Source organism: Schistocerca serialis, chromosome 7 (genome assembly GCF_023864345.2).
Source record: "Schistocerca serialis cubense isolate TAMUIC-IGC-003099 chromosome 7, iqSchSeri2.2, whole genome shotgun sequence".
In the NCBI taxonomy this organism is placed as follows: Eukaryota; Metazoa; Arthropoda; class Insecta; order Orthoptera; family Acrididae; genus Schistocerca; species Schistocerca serialis.
In genome coordinates this window covers 643,104,171-643,132,059 of record NC_064644.1, presented here as the reverse complement: position 1 = coordinate 643,132,059, position 27,889 = coordinate 643,104,171, and positions in this window count along the sequence as shown.

Below are 27,889 nucleotides of genomic sequence, written 5' to 3'. Positions count from 1 at the left end.
AGTCAGTCTTCTTGTACTTAAGTCAGCATTGTGCCCTTTTCAATTTAATTCCGATGCAATTTCTGTGTTTCATCGTCAATAAGAAGGTCCAAGGGATACAGTAAACCTAAAGAGAAGCATCGGAACCTATAACTAGTGTCACAGGAATGGTTCAAAACATAGACAGTTGGAAGAGTCGGTCTTCTTGTACTTAAGACGTCATTGTGCCTTTTCTATTTAATTCCGATGCAATATCGATGTTTCATCGTTAATAAGAAGGTCAGAGGGATACAGTAAACATGAAGTGAAGCATCGGAATCCACAACTAGTATGACTGGATAGGTTCAAATCATAGTCAGTAAGAAGAGTCAGTCTTCTTGTACTTAAGTCGGCATTGTGCCTTTTGTATTTAATTCCGATGCAATTTCTGTGTTTCATCGTCAATAATAAGATCCAAGGGATCCAGTAAACCTGATGTGAAGCATCGGAATCTATAACTAGTGTTACAGGAATGGATCAAGATATAGTCACTATGAAGAGTCAGTCTTCTTGTACATAAGTCGGCATTGTGCCTTTTGTATTCAATTCCGATGCAATTTCTGTGTTTCATTGTCAATAAGAAGGTCCAAGGGATACAGTAAACCTAAAGAGAAGCATCGGAATCCATAACTAGTGTCAGAGGAATGGTTCAAAACATAGACAGTAGGAAGAGGCAGTCTTCTTGTACATAAGTCGGCATTGTGCATTTGCTATTTAATTCCGATGCAATTTCTGTGTTTCGTCATCAATAAGAAGGTCCAAGGGATACAGTAAACCTGAAGTGAAGCATCGGAATCTATAACTAGCGTCACAGGAATGGTTCAAAACATAGACAGTAGGAAGAGTCAGTCTTCTTGTACTTAAGTCGGCATGGTGCCTTTTGTATTTAATTCCGATGCAATGTATGTGTATCATCGTTAAAAAGAAGGTCCAAGGGATACAGTAAACCTGAAGTGAAGCATCCGAATCTACAACTAGTGTCACAGGAGTGGTTAAAAACATAGTCATTAAGAAGAGTCAGTCTTCATGTACTTAAGTCGGCATTGTGCCTTTTCTATTTAATTCCGATGCAATTTCTGTGTTTCATCGTCAAAAAGAAGGTCAGAGGGATACAGTAACCCTGAAGTGAAGCATCGGAATCTATAACTAGTGTCACAGGAATGGTTCAAAACATACACAATAGGAAGAGTCAGCCTTCTTGTACTTTAGTCGGCATTGTGCCTTTACTATTTAATTCCGATGCAATTTCTGTGTTTCATCGTCAATAAGAAGGTCAGAGGGATTCAGTGAAACTGAGGTGAAGCATCGGAATCTATAACTAGTGTCACAGGAATGGTTCAAGATATAGTCAGTAAGAAGAGTCAGTCTTCATGTACTTAAGACGGCATTGTGCCTTTTCTATTTAATTCCGATGCAATTTCTGTGTTTCATCGTCAATAAGAAGGTCAGAGGGATTCAGTGAAACTGAGGTGAAGCATCGGAATCTATAACTAGTGTCACAGGAATGGTTCAAAACATAGACAGTAAGAAGAGTCAGTCTTCTTGTACTTAAGTATGCATTGTGCCTTTTCTAATTATTTCCGATGCAATTTCTGTGTTTCGTCACCAATAAGAAGGTCCAAAGGATACAGTAAACCTGAAGTGAAGCATTGGAATCCATAAATAATGTCACAGGAATGGTTAAAAACATAGACAGTAGGAAGAGTCAGTCATCTTATACATAAGTCGGCATTGTGCCTTTTGTATTTAGTTCCGATGCAATTTCTGTGTTTCATCGTCAATAAGAAGGTCCTAGGGATGCAGTAAACTTGAAGTGAAGCATCGAAATATACAACTAGTGTCACAGGAATGGTTCAAAACATAGTCAGTAAGAAGAGTCAGTCTTCTTGTACTTAAGTAGGCATTGTCCCTTTTGTATTTCATTCCGATGCAATTGCTGTGTTTTATCGTCAATAAGAAGGTCCAAGGGATACAGTAAACCTGAAGTGAAGCATCGGAATCTATAACTAGTGTCACAGGAATGGATCAAGATATAGTCAGTAAGAAGAGTCAGTCTTCCTGTACTTAAGTCGGCATTGTGCCTTTTCTATTTAATTCCGATGCAATTTCTGTTTTTCATCGTCAAAAAGAAGGTCAGACGGATACAGTAACCCTGAAGTGAAGCATCGGAATCTATAACTAGTGTCACAGGAATGGTTCAAAACATACACAATAGGAAGAGTCAGTCTTCTTGTACTTAAGTTGGCATTGGGCCTTTTGTATTTAATTCCGATGCACTATCTGTGTTTCATCGTCATTAAGAAGGTCCAAGGGATACAGTAAACCCGATATGAAGCATCGGAATCTATAACTAGTGTCATGGGAATGGTTCTTAACTTAGACAGTAGGAAGATTCAGTCTACATGTACTTCAGTCCGTATTGTGCCTTTTGTATTTATTTCCGATGATATTTCTGTGTCCATCGTCAATAAGAAGGTCAGAAGGATACAGTAAAAATGAAGTGAAGCTTCGGAATCTATAACTAGTGTCACAGGAATGGTTCAAATCATAGTCGGCAAGAAGAGTCAGTCTTCTTGTACTTAAGTCGGCATTGTGCCCTTTTCAATTTAATTCCGATGCAATTACTGTGTTTAATCGACAATAAGAAGGTCAGAGGGATAAAGTAAACCTGAAGGGAAGCATCGGAATCTCCAAATAGTGTCACAGGAATGGTTCAACACATAGTCAGTAAGAAGAGTCAGTCTTCTTGTACTTAAGTCGGCATTGTGCCTTTTGTATTTAATTCCGGTGCAATTTCTGTGTTTCATCGTCAATAAGAGGGCCCAAGGGATACAGTAAACCTGAAGTGAAGCATCGGAATCTGTAACTAGCGTCACAGGAATGGTTCAAAACATAGACACTAAGAAGAGTCAGTCTGCTTGTACATAAGACGGCATTGTGCCTTTTCTATTTAATTCCGATGCAATTTCTGTGTTTCATCGTCAATAAGAAGGTCAGAGGGATACAGTGAACCTGAGGTGAAGCATCGGAATCTATAACTAGTGTCACAGGAATGGTTCAAAACATAGACAATTGGAAGAGTCGATCTTGTTGTACTTAAGTCGGCATTGTGCCTTTTCTATTTAATTCCGATGCAATAACGGTGTTTCATCGTTAATAAGAAGGTCAGAGGGATACAGTAAACATGAAGTGAAGCATCGGAAACTACAACTAGTATCACTGGAATGGTTCAAATCATAGTCAGTAAGGAGAGTCTGTCTTCTTGTACATAAGTCGGCATTGTGCCTTTTGTATTTAATTCCAATGCAATGTATGTGTATCATCGTTAATAAGAAGGTCCAAGGTATAGAGTAAACCTGGAGTGAAGCATCGGAATCTATAACTAGTGTCACAGGAATGGTTCAAATCATAGACAGTAAGAAGAGTCAGCCATCTTACACTTAAGTCGGCATTGTGCCTTTTGTATTTAATTCCGATGCAATTTCTGTGTTTCATCGTCACTAAGAAGGTCCAAGGGATACAGTAAACCTGAAGTGAAGCATCCGAAACTACAACTAGTGTCACAGGAGTGGTTAAAAACATAGTCATTAAGAAGAGTCAGTCTTCATGTACTTAAGTCGGCATTGTGCCTTTTCTATTTAATTCCGATGCAATTTCTGTGTTTCATCGTCAAAAAGAAGGTCAGAGGGATACAGTAACCCTGAAGTGAAGCATCGGAATCTATAACTAGTGTCACAGGAATGGTTCAAAACATACACAATAGGAAGAGTCAGCCTTCTTGTACTTAAGTCGGCATTGTGCCTTTAGTATTTAATTCCGATGCAATTTCTGTGTTTCATCGTCAATAAGAAGGTCAGAGGGATTCAGTGAAACTGAGGTGAAGCATCGGTATCTATAATTAGTGTCACAGGAATGGTTCAAGATATAGTCAGTAAGAAGAGTCAGTCTTCATGTACTTAAGACGGCATTGTGCCTTTTCTATTTAATTCCGATGCAATTTCTGTGTTTCACCGTCAATAAGAGTGTCAGAGGGATACAGTGAACATGAAGTGAAGCATCGGAATTTATAACTAGTGTCACCGGAATGGTTCAAAACAGAGTCAGTATGAAGAGTCTGTCTTTTTGTCCTTAAGTCGGCATTGTGCCTTTTGTATTTAATTCCGATGCATTTTCTGTGTTTCATCATCAATAAGAAGGTCAGAGGGATACAGTAAACCTGAAGTGAAGCATCGGAATCAATAACTTGTGTCACAGGAATGGTTCTAAGCAGTCAGTAAGAAGAGTCAGTCTTCTTGTATTTAAGTCGGCATTGTGCCTTTTGTATTTAATTCCGATGCTATTGCTGTGTTTCATCGTCAATAAGAAGGTCCTAGGAATACAGTGAACCTGAAAAGAAGCATCGAAATCTACAACTAGTGTCACAGGAATGGTTCAAAGCATAGTCAGTAAGAACAGTCAGTCTTCTTGTTCTTCAGTAGGCATTGTACCTTTTGTATTTAATTCCGATGCAATCTCTGTGTTTCATCGTCAATAAGAAGGTCCAAGGGATACAGTAAACCTGAAGTGAAGCATCGGAATCTATAACTAGTGTCACAGGGATGGATCAAGATATGGTCAGTAAGAAGAGTCAGTCTTCTTGTACTTAAGTCGGCATTGTGCCTTTTCTATTCATTTCCGATGCAATTTCTGTGTTTCATCGTCAAAAAGAAGGTCAGAGGGATACAGTAAACCTGAAGTGAAGCATCGGAATCTATAACTAGTGTCACAGGAAAGGTTCAAAACATAGATAGTACGAAGAGTCAGTCTTCTTGTACTTAAGCCGGCATTGTGCCTTTTCTATTTAATTCCGATGCAATTTCTGTGTTTCATCGTCAATAAGAGGGTTAGAGGGATACAGTGAACATGAAGTGAAGCATCGGAATATATAACTAGTGTCACTTGAATGGTTCAAAGCATAGTAAGTAAGAAGAGTTAGTCATCTTGTCCTTAAATCGGCATTGTGCCATTTGTATTTAATTCCGATGCAATTTCTGTGTTTCATCGTTAATAAGAAGGTCGAAGGTATACAGTAAAAATGAAGTGAAGCATCGGAATCCATAACTAGTGTCACAGCAATGGTTCAAAACATAGTCAGTAACAAGAGTCAGTCTTCATGTACCTAAGTCGGCATTATGCCTTTTCTATTTAATTCCGTTGCAATTTCGGTGTTTCATCGTCATTAAGAAGGTCCAAATGATAAAGTATACCTGGTGTGAAGCATCGGAATCTATAACTAGTGTCACAGGAATGGTTCAAAACATAGACAGTAAGAAGAGTCAGTCTTCTTGCACTTAAGTCGGCATTGTGCTTTTTTCATTTAATTCCGATGCATTTTCTGTGTTTCATCGTCAATAAGAAGGTCAGAGGGATACAGTAAACCTGAAGTGATGCATCGGAGTCTATAACTAGTGACACAGGAATGGTTCAAAGCATAGGCAGTAAGAAGATTCAGTCTTCTTGTCCTTAAGTCGGCATTGTGCCTTTTGTATTTAATTCCGCTGCAGTTTCTGTGTTTCATAGTCAATAAGAAGGTCGGAGGGATAGAGTAAACCTGAAGTGAAGCATCGGAATCTATAACTAGTGTCACAGGAATGGTTCAAAACAGTCAGAAAGAAGAGTCAGTCTTCTTGTACTTAAGTCGGCATTGTGCCTTTTCTAATTAATTCCGATGCAATTTGTGTGATTCGTCGCCAATAAGAAGGTCCAAAGGATACAGTAAACCTGAAGTGAAGCATTGGAATCCATAAATAATGTCACAGGAATGGTTCAAAACATAGACAGTAGGAAGAGTCCGTCATCTTATACATAAATCGGCATTGCCTTTTGTATTTAGTTCCGATGCAATTTCTGTGTTTCATCGACAATAAGAAGGTCCTAGGGATGCAGTAAACCTGAAGTGAAGCATGGAAATATACAACTAGTGTCACAGGAATGGTTCAAAACATAGTCAGTAAGAAGAGTCAGTCTTCTTGTACTTAAGTAGGCATTGTCCCTTTTGTATTTAATTCCGATGCAATTGCTGTATTTCATCGTCAATAAGAAGGTCCAAGGGATACAGTAAACCTGAAGTGAAGCATCGGAATCTATAACTAGTGTCACAGGAATGGATCAAGATATAGTCAGTAAGAAGAGTCAGTCTTCCTGTACTGAAGTCGGCATTGTGCCTTTTCTATTTAATTCCGATGCAATTTCTGTGTTTCATCGTCAAAAAGAAGGTCAGAGGGATACAGTAAACCTGAAGTGAAGCATCGGAATCTATAACTAGTTACACAGGAATGGTTCAAAACATAGACAATAGGAAGAGTCAGTCTTCTTGTACTTAAGTTGGCATTGTGCCTTTTGTACTTAATTCCGATGCACTATCTGTGTTTCATCGTCATTAAGAAGGTCCAAGGGATACAGTAAACCTGATATGAAGCATCGGAATCTATAGCTAGTGTCACGGGAATGGTTCATAACTTAGACAGTAGGAAGATTCAGTCTACATGTACTTCAGTCCGTATTGTGCCTTTTGTATTTATTTCCGATGCAATTTCTGTGTTTCATCGTCAATAAGAAGGTCAGAGGGATACAGTAAACCTGAAGTGAAGCATCGGAATCTATAACTAGTGTCACAGGAATGGTTCAAAGCATAGTCGGTAAGAAGAGTCGGTCTTCTTGTACTTAAGACGGCATTGTGCCTTTTCTATTTAATTCCGATGCAATATCGGTGTTTCATCGTTAATAAGAAGGTCAGAGGGATACAGTAAACATGAAGTGAAGCATCGGAATCTATAACTAGCGTCACAGGAATGGTTCAAAATATAGACAGTAAGAAGAGTCAGTCTTCTTGTACTTAAGTAGGCATTTTGCCTTTTGTATTCAATTCCGATGCAATTTCTGTGTTTCATCGTCAATAAGAAGGTCAGAGGGATACAGTAAACCTGAAGTGAAGCATCGGAATCTATAACTAGTGTCACAGGAATGGTTCAAAGCATAGTCGGTAAGAAGAGTCGGTCTTCTTGTACTTAAGACGGCATTGTGCCTTTTGTATTTAATTCCGATGCAATTTCTGTGTTTCATCGTCAATAATAAGATCCAAGGGATACAGTAAACCTGAAGTGAAGCATCGGAATCTATAACTAGTGTTACAGGAATGGATCAAGATATAGTCAGTATGAAGAGTCAGTCTTCTTGTACATAAGTCGGCATTGTGCCTTTTGTATTCAATTCCGATGCAATTTCTGTGTTTCATTGTCAATACGAAGGTCCAAGGGATACAGTAAACCTAAAGAGAAGCATCGGAATCCATAACTAGTGTCACAGGAATGGTTCAAAACATAGACAGTAGGAAGAGGCAGTCTTCTTGTACATAAGTCGGCATTGTGCCTTTTCTATTTAATTCCGATGCAATTTCTGTGTTTCGTCATCAATAAGAAGGTCCAAGGGATACAGTACACCTGAAGTGAAGCATCGGAATCTATAACTAGCGTCACAGGAATGGTTCAAAATATAGACAGTAAGAAGAGTCAGTCTTCTTGTACTTAAGTAGGCATTTTGCCTTTTGTATTTAATTCCGATGCAATTTCTGTGTTTCATCGTCAATTAGAACGTCCAAGGGATACAGTAAACCTGAAGTGAAGCATCGGAATCTATAACTAGTGTCACAGGAATGGTTCAAACATAGTCAGTAAGAAGAGTCAGTTTTCTTGTATTTAAGTCAGCATTGTGCCTTTTGTATTTAATTCTGATGCTATTTCTGTGTTTCATCTTCAATAAGAAGGTCAGAGGGACACAGTAGACCTGAAGTGAATCAACGGAACTAGTGTCACAGGAATGGTTCCAATTATAGTCAGTTAGAAGAGTCAGTCTTCTTGTACTTGATTCGGCATTTTGCCTTTTCTATTTAATTCCGATGCTATTTCAGTGTTTCATCGTCAATAAGAAGGTCCAAGGGATACAGTAAAGCTGAAGTGAAGCATCGGAATCTATAACTAGTGTCACAGGAATGGATCAAGATATAGTCAGTAAGAAGAGTCAGTCTTCATGTACTTAAGTCGGCATTGTGCCTTTTCTATTTAATTCCGATGCAATTTCTGTGTTTCATCGTCAAAAAGAAGGTCAGAGGGATACAGTAACCCTGAAGTGAAGCATCGGAATCTATAACTAGTGTCACAGGAATGGTTCAAAACATACACAATAGGAAGAGTCAGCCTTCTTGTACTTAAGTCGGCATTGTGCCTTTAGTATTTAATTCCGATGCAATTTCTGTGTTTCATCGTCAATAAGAAGGTCAGAGGGATTCAGTGAAACTGAGGTGAAGCATCGGTATCTATAACTAGTGTCACAGGAATGGTTCAAGATATAGTCAGTAAGAAGAGTCAGTCTTCATGTACTTAAGACGGCATTGTGCCTTTTCTATTTAATTCCGATGCAATTTCTGTGTTTCACCGTCAATAAGAGTGTCAGAGGGATTCAGTGAAACTGAGGTGAAGCATCGGAATCTATAACTAGTGTCACAGGAATGGTTCAAAACATAGACAGTAAGAAGAGTCAGTCTTCTTGTACTTAAGTCGGCATTGTGCCATTTCTAATTATTTCCGATGCAATTTCTGTGTTTCGTCGACAATAAGAAGGTCCAAAGGATACAGTAAACCTGAAGTGAAGCATTGGAATCCATAAATAATGTCACAGGAATGGTTCAAAACATAGACAGTAGGAAGAGTCAGTCATCTTATACATAAGTCGGCTTTGTGCGTTTTGTATTTAGTTCCGATGCAATTTCTGTGTTTCATCGTCAATAAGAAGGTCCTAGGGATGCAGTAAACCTGAAGTGAAGCATCGAAATATACAACTAGTGTCACAGGAATGGTTCAAAACATAGTCAGTAAGAAGAGTCAGTCTTCTTGGACTTAAGTAGGCATTGTCCCTTTTGTATTTAATTCCGATGCAATTGCTGTGTTTTATCGTCAATAAGAAGGTCCAAGGGATACAGTAAACCTGAAGTGAAGCATCGGAATCTATAACTAGTGTCACAGGAATGGATCAAGATATAGTCAGTAAGAAGAGTCAGTCTTCCTGTAGTTAAGTCGGCATTGTGCCTTTTCTATTTAATTCCGATGCAATTTCTGTGTTTCATCGTCAAAAAGAAGGTCAGAGGGATACAGTAACCCTGAAGTGAAGCATCGGAATCTATAACTAGTGTCACAGGAATGGTTCAAAACATACACAATAGGAAGACACAGTCTTCTTATACTTAAGTTGGCATTGGGCCTTTTGTATTTAATTCCGATGCACTATCTGTGTTTCATCGTCATTAAGAAGGTCCAAGGGATACAGTAAACCCGATATGAAGCATCGGAATCTATAACTAGTGTCATGGGAATGGTTCTTAACTTAGACAGTAGGAAGATTCAGTCTACATGTACTTCAGTCCGTATTGTGCCTTTTGTATTTATTTCCGATGATATTTCTGTGTCCATCGTCAATAAGAAGGTCAGAAGGATACAGTAAAAATGAAGTGAAGCATCGGAATCTATAACTAGTGTCACAGGAATGGTTCAAATCATAGTCGGTAAGAAGAGTCAGTCTTCTTGTACTTAAGTCGGCCTTGTGCCTTTTGTATTTAATTCCGATGCAACTTCTGTGTTTCATCGTCAATAAGAAGGTCCAAGAGATACAGTAAACCTGAAGTGGAGCATCGGAATCTATAACTAGTGTCACCGGAATGGTTCAAAACATAGACAGTAAGAAGAGTCAGTCTTCTTGTACTTAAGTCGGCATTGTGCCCTTTTCAATTTAATTCCGATGCAATTACTGTGTTTAATCGACAATAAGAAGGTCAGAGGGATAAAGTAAACCTGAAGGGAAGCACCGGAATCTCCAAATAGTGTCACAGGAATGGTTCAACACATAGTCAGTAAGAAGAGTCAGTCTTCTTGTACTTAAGTCGGCATTGTGCCTTTTGTATTTAATTCCGATGCAAATTCTGTGTTTCATCGTCAATAAGAAGGTCCAAGGGATACAGTAAACCTGAAGTGAAGCATCGGAATCTATAACTAGCGTCACAGGAATGGTTCAAAACATAGACACTAAGAAGAGTCAGTCTGCTTGTACTTAAGACGGCATTGTGCCTTTTCTATTTAATTCCGATGCAATTTCTGTGTTTCATCGTCAACAAGAAGGTCAGAGGGATACAGTGAACCTGAGGTGAAACATCGGAATCTATAACTAGTGTCACAGGAATGGTTCAAAACATAGACATTTGGAAGAGTCGATCTTCTTGTACTTAAGTCGGCATTGTGCCTTTTCTATTTAATTCCGATGCAATATCGGTGTTTCATCGTTAATAAGAAGGTCAGAGGGATACGGTAAACATGAAGTGAAGCATCGGAAACTACAACTAGTATCACTGGAATGGTTCAAATCATAGTCAGTAAGAAGAGTCAGTCTTCTTGTACATAAGTCGGCATTGTGCCTTTTGTATTCAATTCCGATGCAATTTCTGTGTTTCATTGTCAATAAGAAGGTCCAAGGGATACAGTAAACGTGAAGTGAAGCATCGGAATCCACAACTAGTGTCACAGGAATGGTTCAAAACATAGACAGTAGGAAGAGGCAGTCTTCTTGTACATAAGTCGGCATTGTACCTTTTCTATTTAATTCCGATGCAATTTCTGTGTTCCGTCATCAATAAGAAGGTCCAAGGGATACAGTAAACCTGAAGTGAAGCATCGGAATCTATAACTATCGTCACAGGAATGGTTCAAAACATAGACAGTAAGAAGAGTCAGTCTTCTTGTACTTAAGTCAGCATTGTGCATTTTGTATTTAATTCCGATGCTATTTCTGTGTTTCATCTTCAAAAAGAAGGTCAGAGGGACACAGTAGACCTGAAGTGAATCATCGGAATCTATAACTAGTGTCACAGGAATGGTTCCAATCATAGTCAGTTAGAAGAGTCAGTCTTCTTGTACTTGATTCGGCATTGTGCTTTTTCTATTTAATTCCGATGCTATTTCAGTGTTTCATCGTCAATAAGAAGGTCCAAGGGATACAGTAAAGCTGAAGTGAAGCATCGGAATCTATAACTAGTGTCACAGATATGGTTCAAAACATAGTCAATAAAAAGAGTCAGTCTTCTTGTACTTAAGTCGGCAATGTGCCTTTTGTATTTAATTCCGATTCTATTTCTGTGTTTCATCGTCAATAGGATGGTCAGAGGGATACAGTAAACCTGAAGTGAAGCGTCGGAATCTAGAACTTTTATCACATGAATGGTTCAGAACATAGACAGGAAGAAGGGTCGGTCATATTCTACTTAAGTCGGCATTGTGCCATTTGTATTTAATTCCGATGCAATTTCTGTATTTCATCGTCAATAAGAAGGTCCAAGGGATACAGTAAACCTGAAGTGAAGCATCGGAATCTCTAAATGGTGTCACAGGAATGGTTCAAATCATAGTCAGTAAGACGAGTCAGTCTTCTTGTACTTAAGTCGGTATTGTGCCTTTTGTATTTCATTCCGATGCTATTTCTGTGTTTCATCGTCAATAAGAAGGCCAAAGGGATACAGTAAACCTGAAATGAAGCATCGAAATCTACAACTAGTGTCACAGGAATGGTTCAAACATAGTCAGTAAGATGAGTCAGTCTTCTTGTACTTAAGTCGGCATTGTGACTTTTCTATTTAATTCCGATGCAATTTCTGTGTTTCATCGTCAGTAAGAAGGTGAGAGGGATACAGTAAACCTGACGTGAAGCGTCGGAATCTATAACTAGAATCACAGGAAAGGTTGATAACATAGTCAGTAAGGACAATCAGTCTTCTTGTACTAATGTCGGCATTGTGCTTTTTCTATTTAATTGCGATGCAATTTCTGTGTTTCATCGCCAATAAGAATGTCCAAGGGATACAGTAAACCTGAAGTGAAGCATCGGAACCTGTAACTAGCGTCACAGGAATGGTTCAAAACATAGACAGTAAGAAGAGTCAGTCTTCTTGTACTTAAGTCGGCATTGTGCCTTTTCTATTTAATTCCGATGCAATTTCTGTGTTTCATCGCCAATAAGAAGGTCAGAGGGATACAGACAACCGTTGGTGAAGCATCGGAATCTATAACTAGTGTCACAGGAATGGTTCAAAACATAGACAGTAAGAAGAGTTAGTCTTCTTGTAATTAAGTCGGCATTGTGCCTTTTGTATTTAATTCCGATGCAATTTCTGTGTTTCATCGTTCATAAAAAGGTCCAAGGTATACAGTAAAAATGAAGTGAAGCATCGGAATCCATAACTAGTGTCACAGGAATTGTTTAAAACATACTCAGTAACAAGAGTCAGTCTTCTTGTACCTAAGTCGGCATTGTGCCTTTTGTATTTAATTCTGATGCATTTTCTGTGTTTCATCGTCATTAAGAAGGTCTGAGGGATACAGTAAACCTGAAGTGAAGCATCGGAATCTTTAACTAGTGTCACAGGAATGGTTCAAAAAATAGGCAGTAAGAAGATTCAGTCATCTTGTCCTTAAGTCGGCATTGTGCCGTATGTATTTAATTCCGATGCAATTTCTGTGTTTCATCGTCAATAAGAAGGTCCAAGGTATACAGTAAACCTGGAGTGAAGCATCGGAATCTATAACTAGTGTCACAGGAATGGTTCAAATCATAGACAGTAAGAAGGGTCAGCCATCTTGTACTTAAGTCGGCATTGTGCCATTTGTATTTAATTCCAATGCAATTTCTGTGTTTCATCGCCAATAAAAAGGTGCAAGGGATACAGTAAACCTGAAGTGAAGCATCCGAATCTACAACTAGTGTCACAGGAGTGGTTAAAATCATAGTCAGTAAGAAGAGTCAGTCTTCATGTACTTAAGTCGGCATTGTGCCTTTTGTATTTAATTCCGATGCAATTTCATTGTTTAGTGGTCAATAAGAAGGTCCAAGGGAAACAGTAAACCTGAAGTGAAGCATCGGAGTCTATAACTAGTGTCAATGGAATGGTTCAAACATAGACAGTAGGAAGAGTCAGTCTTCTTGTACTTAAGTCGGCATTGTGCCTTTTGTATTTAATTCCGAGACAATATCTGTGTTTAATCGTCAATAAGAAGGTCCAAGGGATACAGTAAATCTGAAGTGAAGCATCGCAATCCATAACTAGTGTCACAGGAATGGTTCAAAACATAGACAGTAAGATGAGTCAGTCTTCATGAACTTAAGTCGGCATTGTGCCTTTTCTAATTAATTCCGATGCAATTTCTGTTTTTCGTCGCCAATAAGAATGTCCAAAGGATACCGTAAACCTGAAGTGAAGCATTGTAATCCATAAATAATGTCACAAGAATGGTTCAAAACATAGACAGTAGGAAGAGTCAGTCATCTTATACATAAGTCGGCATTGTGCCTTTTGTATTTAGTTCTGATGCAATTTCTGTGTTTCATCGTCAATAAGAAGGTACTAGGGATGCAGTAAACCTGAAGGGAAGCATCGGAATCTCCAAATAGTGTCACAGGAATGGTTCAACACATAGTCAGTAAGAAGAGTCAGTCTTCTTGTACTTAAGTCGGCATTGTGCCTTTTGTATTTAATTCCGATGCAATTTCTGTGTTTCATTGTCAATAAGAAGGTCCCAGGGAGACAGTAAAGCTGAAGTGAAGCATCGGAATCTATAACTAGTGTCACAGATATGGTTCAAAACATAGTCAATAAGAAGAGACAGTCTTCTTGTACTTAAGTCGGCAATGTGCCTTTTGTATTTAATTCCGATTCTATTTCTGTGTTTCATCGTCAATAGGATGGTCAGAGGGATACAGTAAACCTGAAGTGAAGCGTCGGAATCTAGAACTTTTGTCACATGAATGGTTCAGAACATAGACAGTAAGAAGGGTCGGTCATATTCTACTTAAGTCGGCATTGTGCCTTTTGTATTTAATTCCGATGCAATTTCTGTGTTTCATCGCCAATAAGAAGGTCCAAGAGATACAGTAATCCTGAAGTGGAGCATCGGAATCTATAACTAGTGTCACCGGAATGGTTCAAAACATAGACAGTAAGAAGAGTCAGTCTTTTTGTACTTAAGTCGGCATTGTGCCGTTTTCAATATAATTCCGATGCAATTACTGTGTTTAATCGACAATAAGAAGGTCAGAGGGATAAAGTAAACCTGAAGGGAAGCATCGGAATCTCCAAATAGTGTCACAGGAATGGTTCAACACATAGTCAGTAAGAAGAGTCAGTCTTCTTGTACTTAAGTCGGCATTGTGCCTTTTGTATTTAATTCCGATGCAATTTCTGTGTTTCATCGTCAATAAGAAGGTCCAAGGGATACAGTAAACCTGAAGTGAAGCATCGGAATCTGTAACTAGCGTCACAGTAATGGTTCAAAACATTGACACTAAGAAGAGTCAGTCTGCTTGTACTTAAGACGGCATTGTGCCTTTTCTATTTAATTCCGATGCAATTTCTGTGTTTCATCGTCAATAAGAAGGTCAGAGGGATACAGTGAACCTGAGGTGAAGCATCGGAATCTATAACTAGTGTCACAGGAATGGTTCAAAACATAGACAGTTGGAAGAGTCGTTCTTCTTGTACTTAAGTCGGCATTGTGCCTTTTCTATTTAATTCCGATGCAATATCGGTGTTTCATCGTTAATAAGAACGTCAGAGGGATACAGTAAACATGAAGTGAAGCATCGGAAACTACAACTAGTATCACTGGAATGGTTCAAATCATAGTCAGTAAGAAGAGTCAGTCTTCTTGTACATAAGGCGGCATTGTGCCTTTTGTATTCAATTCCGATGCAATTTCTGTGTTTCATTGTCAATAAGAAGGTCCAAGGGATACAGTAAACCTGAAGTGAAGCATCGAAATCCACAACTAGTGTCACAGGAATGGTTCAAAACATAGACAGTTGGAAGAGGCAGTCTTCTTGTACATAAGTCGGCATTGTGCCTTTTCTATTTAATTCCGATGCAATTTCTGTGTTCCGTCATCAATAAGAAGGTCCAAGGGATACAGTAAACCTGAAGTGAAGCATCGGAATCTATAACTAGCGTCACAGGAATGGTTCAAAACATAGACAGTAAGAAGAGTCAGTCTTCTTGTTCTTAAGTCGGCATTATGCCTTTTGTATTTAATTCCGATGCAATTTTTGTGTTTCATCGTCAATAAGAAGGTCCAAGGGATTCAGTAAACCCGAAGTGAAGCATCAGAATCTATAACTAGTGTCACAGGAATGGTTCCAAACATAGACAGTAGGAAGAGTCAGTCTTCTTGTACTTAAGTCGGCATGGTGCCTTTTGTATTTAATTCCGATGCAATGTATGTGTATCATCGTTAATAAGAAGGTCCAAGGTATAGAGTAAACCTGGAGTGAAGCATCGGAATCTATAACTAGTGTCACAGGAATGGTTCAAATCATAGACAGTAAGAAGAGTCAGCCATCTTACACTTAAGTCGGCATTGTGCCTTTTGTATTTAATTCCGATGCAATTTCTGTGTTTCATCGTCACTAAGAAGGTCCAAGGGATACAGTAAACCTGAAGTGAAGCATCCGAATCTACAACTAGTGTCACAGGAGTGGTTAAAAACATAGTCATTAAGAAGAGTCAGTCTTCATGTACTTAAGTCGGCATTGTGCCTTTTCTATTTAATTCCGATGCAATTTCTGTGTTTCATCGTCAAAAAGAAGGTCAGAGGGATACAGTAACCCTGAAGTGAAGCATCGGAATCTATAACTAGTGTCACAGGAATGGTTCAAAACATACACAGTAGGAAGAGTCAGCTTTCTTGTACTTAAGTCGGCATTGTGCCTTTAGTATTTAATTCCGATGCAATTTCTGTGTTTCATCGTCAATAAGAAGGTCAGAGGGATTCAGTGAAACTGAGGTGAAGCATCGGAATCTATAACTAGTGTCACAGGAATGGTTCAAGATATAGTCAGTAAGAAGAGTCAGTCTTCATGTACTTAAGACGGCATTGTGCCTTTTCTATTTAATTCCGATGCAATTTCTGTGTTTCATCGTCAATAAGAAGGTCAGAGGGATTCAGTGAAACTGAGGTGAAGGATCGGAATCTATAACTAGTGTCACAGGAATGGTTCAAAACATAGACAGTAAGAAGAGTCAGTCTTCTTGTACTTAAGTCGGCATTGTGCCTTTTCAAATTATTTCCGATGCAATTTCTGTGTTTCGTCGCCAATAAGAAGGTCCAAAGGATACAGTAAACCTGAAGTGAAGCATTGGAATCCATAAATAATGTCACAGGAATGGTTCTAAACATAGACAGTAGGAAGAGTCAGTCATCTTATACATAAGTCGGCATTGTGCCTTTTGTATTTAGTTCCGATGCAATTTCTGTGTTTCATCGTCAATAAGTAGGTCCTAGGGATGCAGTAAACCTGAAGTGAAGCATCGGAATCTATAACTAGTGTCACAGGAATGGATCAAGATATAGTCAGTAAGAAGAGTCAGTCTCCCTGTAGTTAAGTCGGCATTGTGCCTTTTCTATTTAATTCCGATGCAATTTCTCTGTTTCATCGTCAAAAAGAAGGTCAGAGGGATACAGTAACCCTGAAGTGAAGCATCGGAATCTGTAACTAGTGTCACAGGAATGGTTCAAAACATACACAATAGGAAGAGTCAGTCTTCTTGTACTTAAGTTGGCATTGGGCCTCTTGTATTTAATTCCGATGCACTATCTGTGTTTCATCGTCATTAAGAAGGTCCAAGGGATACAGTAAACCCGATATGAAGCATCGGAATCTATAACTAGTGTCATGGGAGTGGTTCTTAACTTAGACAGTAGGAAGATTCAGTCTACATGTACTTCAGTCCGTATTGTGCCTTTTGTATTTATTTCCGATGATATTTCTGTGTCCATCGTCAATAAGAAGGTCAGAAGGATACAGTAAAAATGAAGTGAATCATCGGAATCTATAACTAGTGTCACAGGAATGGTTCAAATCATAGTCGGTAAGAAGAGTCAGTCTTCTTGTACTTAAGTCGGCATTGTGCCTTTTGTATTTAATTCCGATGCAACTTCTGTGATTCATCGTCAATAAGAAGGTCCAAGAGATACAGTAAACCTGAAGTGGAGCGTCGGAATCTATAACTAGTGTCACCGGAATGGTTCAAAACATAGACAGTAAGAAGAGTCAGTCTTCTTGTACTTAAGTCGGCATTGTGCCCTTTTCAATTTAATTCCGATGCAATTACTGTGTTTAATCGACAATAAGAAGGTCAGAGGGATAAAGTAAACCTGAAGGGAAGCATCGGAATCTCCAAATAGTGTCACAGGAATGGTTCAACACATAGTCAGTAAGAAGAGTCAGTCTTCTTGTACTTAAGTCGGCATTGTGCCTTTTGTATTTAATTCCGATGCAATTTCTGTGTTTCATCGTCAATAAGAAGGTCCAAGGGATACAGTAAACCTGAAGTGAAGCATCGGAATCTATAACTAGCGTCACAGGAATGGTTCAAAACATAGACACTAAGAAGAGTCAGTCTGCTTGTACTTAAGACGGCATTGTGCCTTTTCTATTTAATTCCGATGCAATTTCTGTGTTTCATCGTCAATAAGAAGGTCAGAGGGATACAGTGAACCTGAGGTGAAGCATCGGAATCTATAACTAGTGTCACAGGAATGGTTCAAAACATAGACATTTGGAAGAGTCGATCTTCTTGTACTTAAGTCGGCATTGTGCCTTTTCTATTTAATTCCGATGCAATATCGGTGTTTCATCGTTAATAAGAAGGTCAGAGGGATACAGTAAACATGAAGTGAAGCATCGGAAACTACAACTAGTATCACTGGAATGGTTCAAATCATAGTCAGTAAGAAGAGTCAGTCTTCTTGTACATAAGTCGGCATTGTGCCTTTTGTATTCAATTCCGATGCAATTTCTGTGTTTCATTGTCAATAAGAAGGTCCAAGGGATACGGTAAACCTGAAGTGAAGCATCGGAATCCACAACTAGTGTCACAGGTGTGGTTCAAAACATAGACAGTAGGAAGAGGCAGTCTTCTTGTACATAAGTCGGCATTGTACCTTTTCTATTTAATTCCGATGCAATTTCTGTGATCCGTCATCAATAAGAAGGTCCAAGGGATACAGAAAACATGAAGTGAAGCATCGGAATCTATAACTAGCGTCACAGGAATGGTTCAAAACATAGACAGTAAGAAGAGTCAGTCTTCTTGTACTTAAGTCAGCATTGTGCATTTTGTATTTCATTCCGATGCTATTTCTGTGTTTCATCTTCAATAAGAAGGTCAGAGGGACACAGTAGACCTGAAGTGAATCTTCGGAATCTATAACTAGTGTCACAGGAATGGTTCCAATCATAGTCAGTTAGAAGAGTCAGTCTTCTTGTACTTGATTCGGCATTGTGCTTTTTCTATTTAATTCCGATGCTATTTCAGTGTTTCATCGTCAATAAGAAGGTCCAAGGGATACAGTAAAGCTGAAGTGAAGCATCGGAATCTATAACTAGTGTCACAGATATGGTTCAAAACATAGTCAATAAGAAGAGTCAGTCTTCTTGTACTTAAGTCGGCAATGTGCCTTTTGTATTTAATTCCGATTCTATTTCTGTGTTTCATCGTCAATAGGATGGTCAGAGGGATACAGTAAACCTGAAGTGAAGCGTCGGAATCTAGAACTTTTGTCACATGAATGGTTCAGAACATAGACAGTAAGAAGGGTCGGTCATATTCTACTTAAGTCGGCATTGTGCCTTTTGTATTTAATTCCGATGCAATTTCTGTATTTCATCGCCAATAAGAATGTCCAAGGGATACAGTAAACCTGAAGTGAAGCATCGGAACCTGTAACTAGCGTCACAGGAATGGTTCAAAACATAGACAGTAAGAAGAGTCAGTCTTCTTGTACTTAAGTCGGCATTGTGCCTTTTCTATTTAATTCCGATGCAATTTCTGTGTTTCATCGTCAATAAGAAGGTCCTAGGGATGCAGTAAACCTGAAGTGAAGCATCGAAATATACAACTAGTGTCACAGGAATGGTTCAAAACATAGTCAGTAAGAAGAGTCAGTCTTCTTGTACTTAAGTAGGCATTGTCCCTTTTGTATTAAATTCCGATGCAATTGCTGTGTTTTATCGTCAATAAGAAGGTCCAAGGGATACAGTAAACCTGAAGTGAAGCATCGGAATCTATAACTAGTGTCACAGGAATGGATCAAGATATAGTCAGTAAGAAGAGTCAGTCTTCCTGTACTTAAGTCGGCATTGTGCCTTTTCTATTTAATTCCGATGTAATTTCTGTGTTTCATCGTCAAAAAGAAGGTCAGAGGGATACAGTAACCCTGAAGTGAAGCATCGGAATCTATAACTAGTGTCACAGGAATGGTTCAAAACATACACAATAGGAAGAGTCAGTCTTCTTGTTCTTATGTTGGCATTGGGCCTTTTGTATTTAATTCCGATGCACTATCTGTGTTTCATCGTCATTAAGAAGGTCCAAGGGATTCAGTAAACCCGATATGAAGCATCGGAATCTATAACTAGTGTCATGGGAATGGTTCTTAACTTAGACAGTAGGAAGATTCAGTCTACATGTACTTCAGTCCGTATTGTGCCTTTTGTATTTATTTCCGATGATATTTCTGTGTGCATCGTCAATAAGAAGGTCAGAAGGATACAGTAAAAATGAAGTGAAGCATCGGAATCTATAACTAGTGTCACAGGAATGGTTCAAATCATAGTAGGTAAGAAGAGTCAGTCTTCTTGTACTTAAGTCGGCATTGTGCCTTTTGTATTTAATTCCGATGCAACTTCTGTGTTTCATCGTCAATAAGAAGGTTCAAGAGAAACAGTAAACCTGAAGTGGAGCATCGGAATCTATAAGTAGTGTCACCGGAATGGTTCAAAACATAGACAGTAAGAAGAGTCAGTCTTCTTGTAATTAAGTCGGCATTGTGCCCTTTTCAATTTAATTCCGATGCAATTACTGTGTTTAATCGACAATAAGAAGGTCAGAGGGATAAAGTAAACCTGAAGGGAAGCATCGGAATCTCCAAATAGTGTCACAGGAATGGTACAACACATAGTCAGTAAGAAGAGTCAGACTTCTTGTACTTAAGTCGGCATTGTGCCTTTTGTATTTAATTCCGATGCAATTTCTGTGTTTCATCGTCAATAAGAAGGTCCAAGGGATACAGTAAACCTGAAGTGAAGCATCGGAATCTGTAACTAGCGTCACAGGAATGGTTCAAAACATAGACACTAAGAAGAGTCAGTCTGCTTGTACTTAAGACGGCATTGTGCGTTTTCTATTTAATTCCGATGCAATTTCTGTGTTTCATCGTCAATAAGAAGGTCAGAGGGATACAGTGAACCTGAGGTGAAGCATCGGAATCTATAACTAGTGTCACAGGAATGGTTCAAAACATAGACATTTTGAAGAGTCGATCTTCTTGTACTTAAGTCGGCATTGTGCCTTTTTCTATTTAATTCCGATGCAATATCGGTGTTTCATCGTTAATAAGAAGGTCAGAGGGATACAGTAATGCTGAAGTGAAGCATCGGAATCTATAACTAGTGTCACAGATATGGTTCAAAACATAGTCAATAAGATGAGTCAGTCTTCTTGTACTTAAGTAGGCAATGTGCCTTTTGTATTTAATTCCGATTCTATTTCTGTGTTTCATCGTCAATAGGATGGTCAGAGGGATACAGTAAACCTGAAGTGAAGCGTCGGAATCTAGAACTTTTGTCACATGAATGGTTCAGATCATAGACAGTAAGAAGGGTCGGTCATATTCTACTTAAGTCGGCATTGTGCCTTTTCAAATTATTTCCGATGCAATTTCTGTGTTTCGTCGCCAATAAGAAGGTCCAAAGGATACAGTAAACCTGAAGTGAAGCATTGGAATCCATAAATAATGTCACAGGAATGGTTCTAAACATAGACAGTAGGAAGAGTCAGTCATCTTATACATAAGTCGGCATTGTGCCTTTTGTATTTAGTTCCGATGCAATTTCTGTGTTTCATCGTCAATAAGTAGGTCCTAGGGATGCAGTAAACCTGAAGTGAAGCATCGGAATCTATAACTAGTGTCACAGGAATGGATCAAGATATAGTCAGTAAGAAGAGTCAGTCTCCCTGTAGTTAAGTCGGCATTGTGCCTTTTCTATTTAATTCCGATGCAATTTCTGTGTTTCATCGTCAAAAAGAAGGTCAGAGGGATACAGTAACCCTGAAGTGAAGCATCGGAATCTATAACTAGTGTCACAGGAATGGTTCAAAACATACACAATAGGAAGAGTCAGTCTTCTTGTACTTAAGTTGGCATTGGGCCTCTTGTATTTAATTCCGATGCACTATCTGTGTTTCATCGTCATTAAGAAGGTCCAAGGGATACAGTAAACCCGATATGAAGCATCGGAATCTATAACTAGTGTCATGGGAGTGGGTCTTAACTTAGACAGTAGGAAGATTCAGTCTACATGTACTTCAGTCCGTATTGTGCCTTTTGTATTTATTTCCGATGATATTTCTGTGTCCATCGTCAATAAGAAGGTCAGAAGGATACAGTAAAAATGAAGTGAATCATCGGAATCTATAACTAGTGTCACAGGAATGGTTCAAATCATAGTCGGTAAGAAGAGTCAGTCTTCTTGTACTTAAGTCGGCATTGTGCCTTTTGTATTTAATTCCGATGCAACTTCTGTGATTCATCGTCAATAAGAAGGTCCAAGAGATACAGTAAACCTGAAGTGGAGCATCGGAATCTATAACTAGTGTCACCGGAATGGTTCAAAACATAGACAGTAAGAAGAGTCAGTCTTCTTGTACTTAAGTCGGCATTGTGCCCTTTTCAATTTAATTCCGATGCAATTACTGTGTTTAATCGACAATAAGAAGGTCAGAGGGATAAAGTAAACCTGAAGGGAAGCATCGGAATCTCCAAATAGTGTCACAGGAATGGTTCAACACATAGTCAGTAAGAAGAGTCAGTCTTCTTGTACTTAAGTCGGCATTGTGCCTTTTGTATTTAATTCCGATGCAATTTCTGTGTTTCATCGTCAATAAGAAGGTCCAAGGGATACAGTAAACCTGAAGTGAAGCATCGGAATCTATAACTAGCGTCACAGGAATGGTTCAAAACATAGACACTAAGAAGAGTCAGTCTGCTTGTACTTAAGACGGCATTGTGCCTTTTCTATTTAATTCCGATGCAATTTCTGTGTTTCATCGTCAATAAGAAGGTCAGAGGGATACAGTGAACCTGAGGTGAAGCATCGGAATCTATAACTAGTGTCACAGGAATGGTTCAAAACATAGACATTTGGAAGAGTCGATCTTCTTGTACTTAAGTCGGCATTGTGCCTTTTCTATTTAATTCCGATGCAATATCGGTGTTTCATCGTTAATAAGAAGGTCAGAGGGATACAGTAAACATGAAGTGAAGCATCGGAAACTACAACTAGTATCACTGGAATGGTTCAAATCATAGTCAGTAAGAAGAGTCAGTCTTCTTGTACATAAGTCGGCATTGTGCCTTTTGTATTCAATTCCGATGCAATTTCTGTGTTTCATTGTCAATAAGAAGGTCCAAGGGATACGGTAAACCTGAAGTGAAGCATCGGAATCCACAACTAGTGTCACAGGTGTGGTTCAAAACATAGACAGTAGGAAGAGGCAGTCTTCTTGTACATAAGTCGGCATTGTACCTTTTCTATTTAATTCCGATGCAATTTCTGTGATCCGTCATCAATAAGAAGGTCCAAGGGATACAGAAAACATGAAGTGAAGCATCGGAATCTATAACTAGCGTCACAGGAATGGTTCAAAACATAGACAGTAAGAAGAGTCAGTCTTCTTGTACTTAAGTCAGCATTGTGCATTTTGTATTTCATTCCGATGCTATTTCTGTGTTTCATCTTCAATAAGAAGGTCAGAGGGACACAGTAGACCTGAAGTGAATCTTCGGAATCTATAACTAGTGTCACAGGAATGGTTCCAATCATAGTCAGTTAGAAGAGTCAGTCTTTTTGTACTTGATTCGGCATTGTGCTTTTTCTATTTAATTCCGATGCTATTTCAGTGTTTCATCGTCAATAAGAAGGTCCAAGGGATACAGTAAAGCTGAAGTGAAGCATCGGAATCTATAACTAGTGTCACAGATATGGTTCAAAACATAGTCAATAAGAAGAGTCAGTCTTCTTGTACTTAAGTCGGCAATGTGCCTTTTGTATTTAATTCCGATTCTATTTCTGTGTTTCATCGTCAATAGGATGGTCAGAGGGATACAGTAAACCTGAAGTGAAGCGTCGGAATCTAGAACTTTTGTCACATGAATGGTTCAGAACATAGACAGTAAGAAGGGTCGGTCATATTCTACTTAAGTCGGCATTGTGCCTTTTGTATTTAATTCCGATGCAATTTCTGTATTTCATCGCCAATAAGAATGTCCAAGGGATACAGTAAACCTGAAGTGAAGCATCGGAACCTGTAACTAGCGTCACAGGAATGGTTCAAAACATAGACAGTAAGAAGAGTCAGTCTTCTTGTACTTAAGTCGGCATTGTGCCTTTTCTATTTAATTCCGATGCAATTTCTGTGTTTCATCGTCAATAAGAAGGTCTTAGGGATGCAGTAAACCTGAAGTGAAGCATCGAAATATACAACTAGTGTCACAGGAATGGTTCAAAACATAGTCAGTAAGAAGAGTCAGTCTTCTTGTACTTAAGTAGGCATTGTCCCTTTTGTATTAAATTCCGATGCAATTGCTGTGTTTTATCGTCAATAAGAAGGTCCAAGGGATACAGTAAACCTGAAGTGAAGCATCGGAATCTATAACTAGTGTCACAGGAATGGATCAAGATATAGTCAGTAAGAAGAGTCAGTCTTCCTGTACTTAAGTCGGCATTGTGCCTTTTCTATTTAATTCCGATGTAATTTCTGTGTTTCATCGTCAAAAAGAAGGTCAGAGGGATACAGTAACCCTGAAGTGAAGCATCGGAATCTATAACTAGTGTCACAGGAATGGTTCAAAACATACACAATAGGAAGAGTCAGTCTTCTTGTTCTTATGTTGGCATTGGGCCTTTTGTATTTAATTCCGATGCACTATCTGTGTTTCATCGTCATTAAGAAGGTCCAAGGGATTCAGTAAACCCGATATGAAGCATCGGAATCTATAACTAGTGTCATGGGAATGGTTCTTAACTTAGACAGTAGGAAGATTCAGTCTACATGTACTTCAGTCCGTATTGTGCCTTTTGTATTTATTTCCGATGATATTTCTGTGTGCATCGTCAATAAGAAGGTCAGAAGGATACAGTAAAAATGAAGTGAAGCATCGGAATCTATAACTAGTGTCACAGGAATGGTTCAAATCATAGTCGGTAAGAAGAGTCAGTCTTCTTGTACTTAAGTCGGCATTGTGCCTTTTGTATTTAATTCCGATGCAACTTCTGTGTTTCATCGTCAATAAGAAGGTTCAAGAGATACAGTAAACCTGAAGTGGAGCATCGGAATCTATAAGTAGTGTCACCGGAATGGTTCAAAACATAGACAGTAAGAAGAGTCAGTCTTCTTGTAATTAAGTCGGCATTGTGCCCTTTTCAATTTAATTCCGATGCAATTACTGTGTTTAATCGACAATAAGAAGGTCAGAGGGATAAAGTAAACCTGAAGGGAAGCATCGGAATCTCCAAATAGTGTCACAGGAATGGTACAACACATAGTCAGTAAGAAGAGTCAGACTTCTTGTACTTAAGTCGGCATTGTGCCTTTTGTATTTAATTCCGATGCAATTTCTGTGTTTCATCGTCAATAAGAAGGTCCAAGGGATACAGTAAACCTGAAGTGAAGCACCGGAATCTGTAACTAGCGTCACAGGAATGGTTCAAAACATAGACACTAAGAAGAGTCAGTCTGCTTGTACTTAAGACGGCATTGTGCCTTTTCTATTTAATTCCGATGCAATATCTGTGTTTCATCGTCAATAAGAAGGTCAGAGGGATACAGTGAACCTGAGGTGAAGCATCGGAATCTATAACTAGTGTCACAGGAATGGTTCAAAACATAGACATTTTGAAGAGTCGATCGTCTTGTACTTAAGTCGGCATTGTGCCTTTTTCTATTTAATTCCGATGCAATATCGGTGTTTCATCGTTAATAAGAAGGTCAGAGGGATACAGTAATGCTGAAGTGAAGCATCGGAATCTATAACTAGTGTCACAGATATGGTTCAAAACATAGTCAATAAGAAGAGTCAGTCTTCTTGTACTTAAGTAGGCAATGTTCCTTTTGTATTTAATTCCGATTCTATTTCTGTGTTTCATCGTCAATAGGATGGTCAGAGGGATACAGTAAACCTGAAGTGAAGCGTCGGAATCTAGAACTTTTGTCACATGAATGGTTCAGATCATAGACAGTAAGAAGGGTCGGTCATATTCTACTTAAGTCGGCATTGTGCCTTTTGTATTTAATTCCGATGCAATTTCTGTATTTCATCGTCAATAAGAAGGTCCAAGGGAAACAGTAAACCTGAAGTGAAGCATCGGAATCTCTAAATGGTGTCACAGGAATGGTTCAAATCATAGTCAGTAAGACGAGTCAGTCTTCTTGTACTTAAGTCGGTATTGTACCTTTTGTATTTCATTCCGATGCTATTTCTGTGTTTCATCGTCAATAAGAAGGCCAAAGGGATACAGTAAACCTGAAATGAAGCATCGAAATCTACAACTAGTGTCACAGGAATTGTTCAAACATAGTCAGTAAGATGAGTCAGTCTTCTTGTACTTAAGTCGGCATTGTGACTTTTCTATTTAATTCCGATGCAATTTCTGTGTTTCATCGTCAGTAAAAAGGTGAGAGGGATACAGTAAACCTGACGTGAAGCGTCGGAATCTATAACTAGAATCACAGGAATGGTTGATAACATAGTCAGTAAGGACAATCAGTCTTCTTGTACTAATGTCGGCATTGTGCTTTTTCTATTTAATTGCGATGCAATTTCTGTGTTTCATCGCGAATATGAATGTCCAAGGGATACAGTAAACCTGAAGTGAAGCATCGGAACCTGTAACTAACGTCACAGGAATGGTTCAAAACATAGACAGTAGGAAGAGTCAGTCTTCTTGTACTTAAGTCGGCATTGTGCCTTTTCTATTTAATTCCGATGCAATTTCTGTGTTTCATCGCCAATAAGAAGGTCAGAGGGATACAGATAACCGGAGGTGAAGCATCGGAATCTATAACTAGTGTCACAGGAATGGTTCAAAACATAGACAGTAAGAAGGGTTAGTCTTCTTGTAATTAAGTCGGCATTGTGCCTTTTGTATTTAATTCCGATGCAATTTCTGTGTTTCATCGTTCATAAAAAGGTCCAAGGTATACAGTAAAAATGAAGTGAAGCATCGGAATCCATAACTAGTGTCACAGGAATGGTTTAAAACATACTCAGTAACAAGAGTCAGTCTTCTTGTACCTAAGTCGGCATTGTGCCTTTTCTATTTAATTCCGTTGCAATTTCGGTGTTTCATCGTCATTAAGAAGGTCCAAGGGATACAGTATACCTGGTGTGAAGCATCGGAATCTATAACTAGTGTCACAGGAATGGTTCAAAACATAGACAGTAAGAAGAGTCAGTCTTTTTGCACTTAAGTCGGCATTGTGCCTTTTGTATTTAATTCCGATGCATTTTCTGTGTTTCATCGTCATTAAGAAGGTCTGAGGGATACAGTAAACCTGAAGTGAAGCATCGGAATCTATAACTAGTGTCACAGGAATGGTTCAAAAAATAGGCAGTAAGAAGATTCAGTCTTCTTGTCCTTAAGTCGGCATTGTGCCTTTTGTATTTAATTCCGATGCAATTTCTGTGTTTCATCGTCAATAAGAAGGTCCAAGGTATACAGTAAACCTGGAGTGAAGCATCGGAATCTATAACTAGTGTCACAGGAATGGTTCAAATCACAAACAGTAAGAAGGGTCAGCCATCTTGTACTTAAGTCGGCTTTGTGCCTTTTCTATTTAATTCCGATGCAATTTCTGTGTTCCGTCATCAATAAGAAGGTCCAAGGGATACAGTAAACCTGAAGTGAAGCATCGGAATCTATAACTAGCGTCACAGGAATGGTTCAAAACATAGACAGTAAGAAGAGTCAGTCTTCTTGTACTTAAGTCAGCATTGTGCTTTTTGTATTTAATTCCGATGCTATTTCTGTGTTTCATCTTCAATAAGAAGGTCAGAGGGACACAGTAGACCTGAAGTGAATCATCGGAATCTATAACTAGTGTCACAGGAATGGTTCCAATCATAGTCAGTTAGAAGAGTCAGTCTTCTTGTACTTGATTCGGCATTGTGCCTTTTCTATTTAATTCCGATGCTATTTCAGTGTTTCATCGTCAATAAGAAGTTCCAAGGGATACAGTAAAGCTGAAGTGAAGCATCGGAATCTATAACTAGTGTCACAGATGTGGTTCAAAACATAGTCAATAAGAAGAGTCAGTCTTCTTGTACTTAAGTCGGCAATGTGCCTTTTGTATTTAATTCCGATTCTATTTCTGTGTTTCATCGTCAATAGGATGGTCAGAGGTATACAGTAAACCTGAAGTGAAGCGTCGGAATCTAGAACTTTTGTCACATGAATGGTTCAGAACATAGACAGTAAGAAGGGTCGGTCATATTCTACTTAAGTCGGCATTGTGCCTTTTGTATTTAATTCCGATGCAATTTCTGTGTTTCATCGCCAATAAGAAGGTCCAAGAGATACAGTAAACCTGAAGTGGAGCATCGGAATCTATAACTAGTGTCACCGGAATGGTTCAAAACATAGACAGTAAGAAGAGTCAGTCTTCTTGTACTTAAGTCGGCATTGTGCCCTT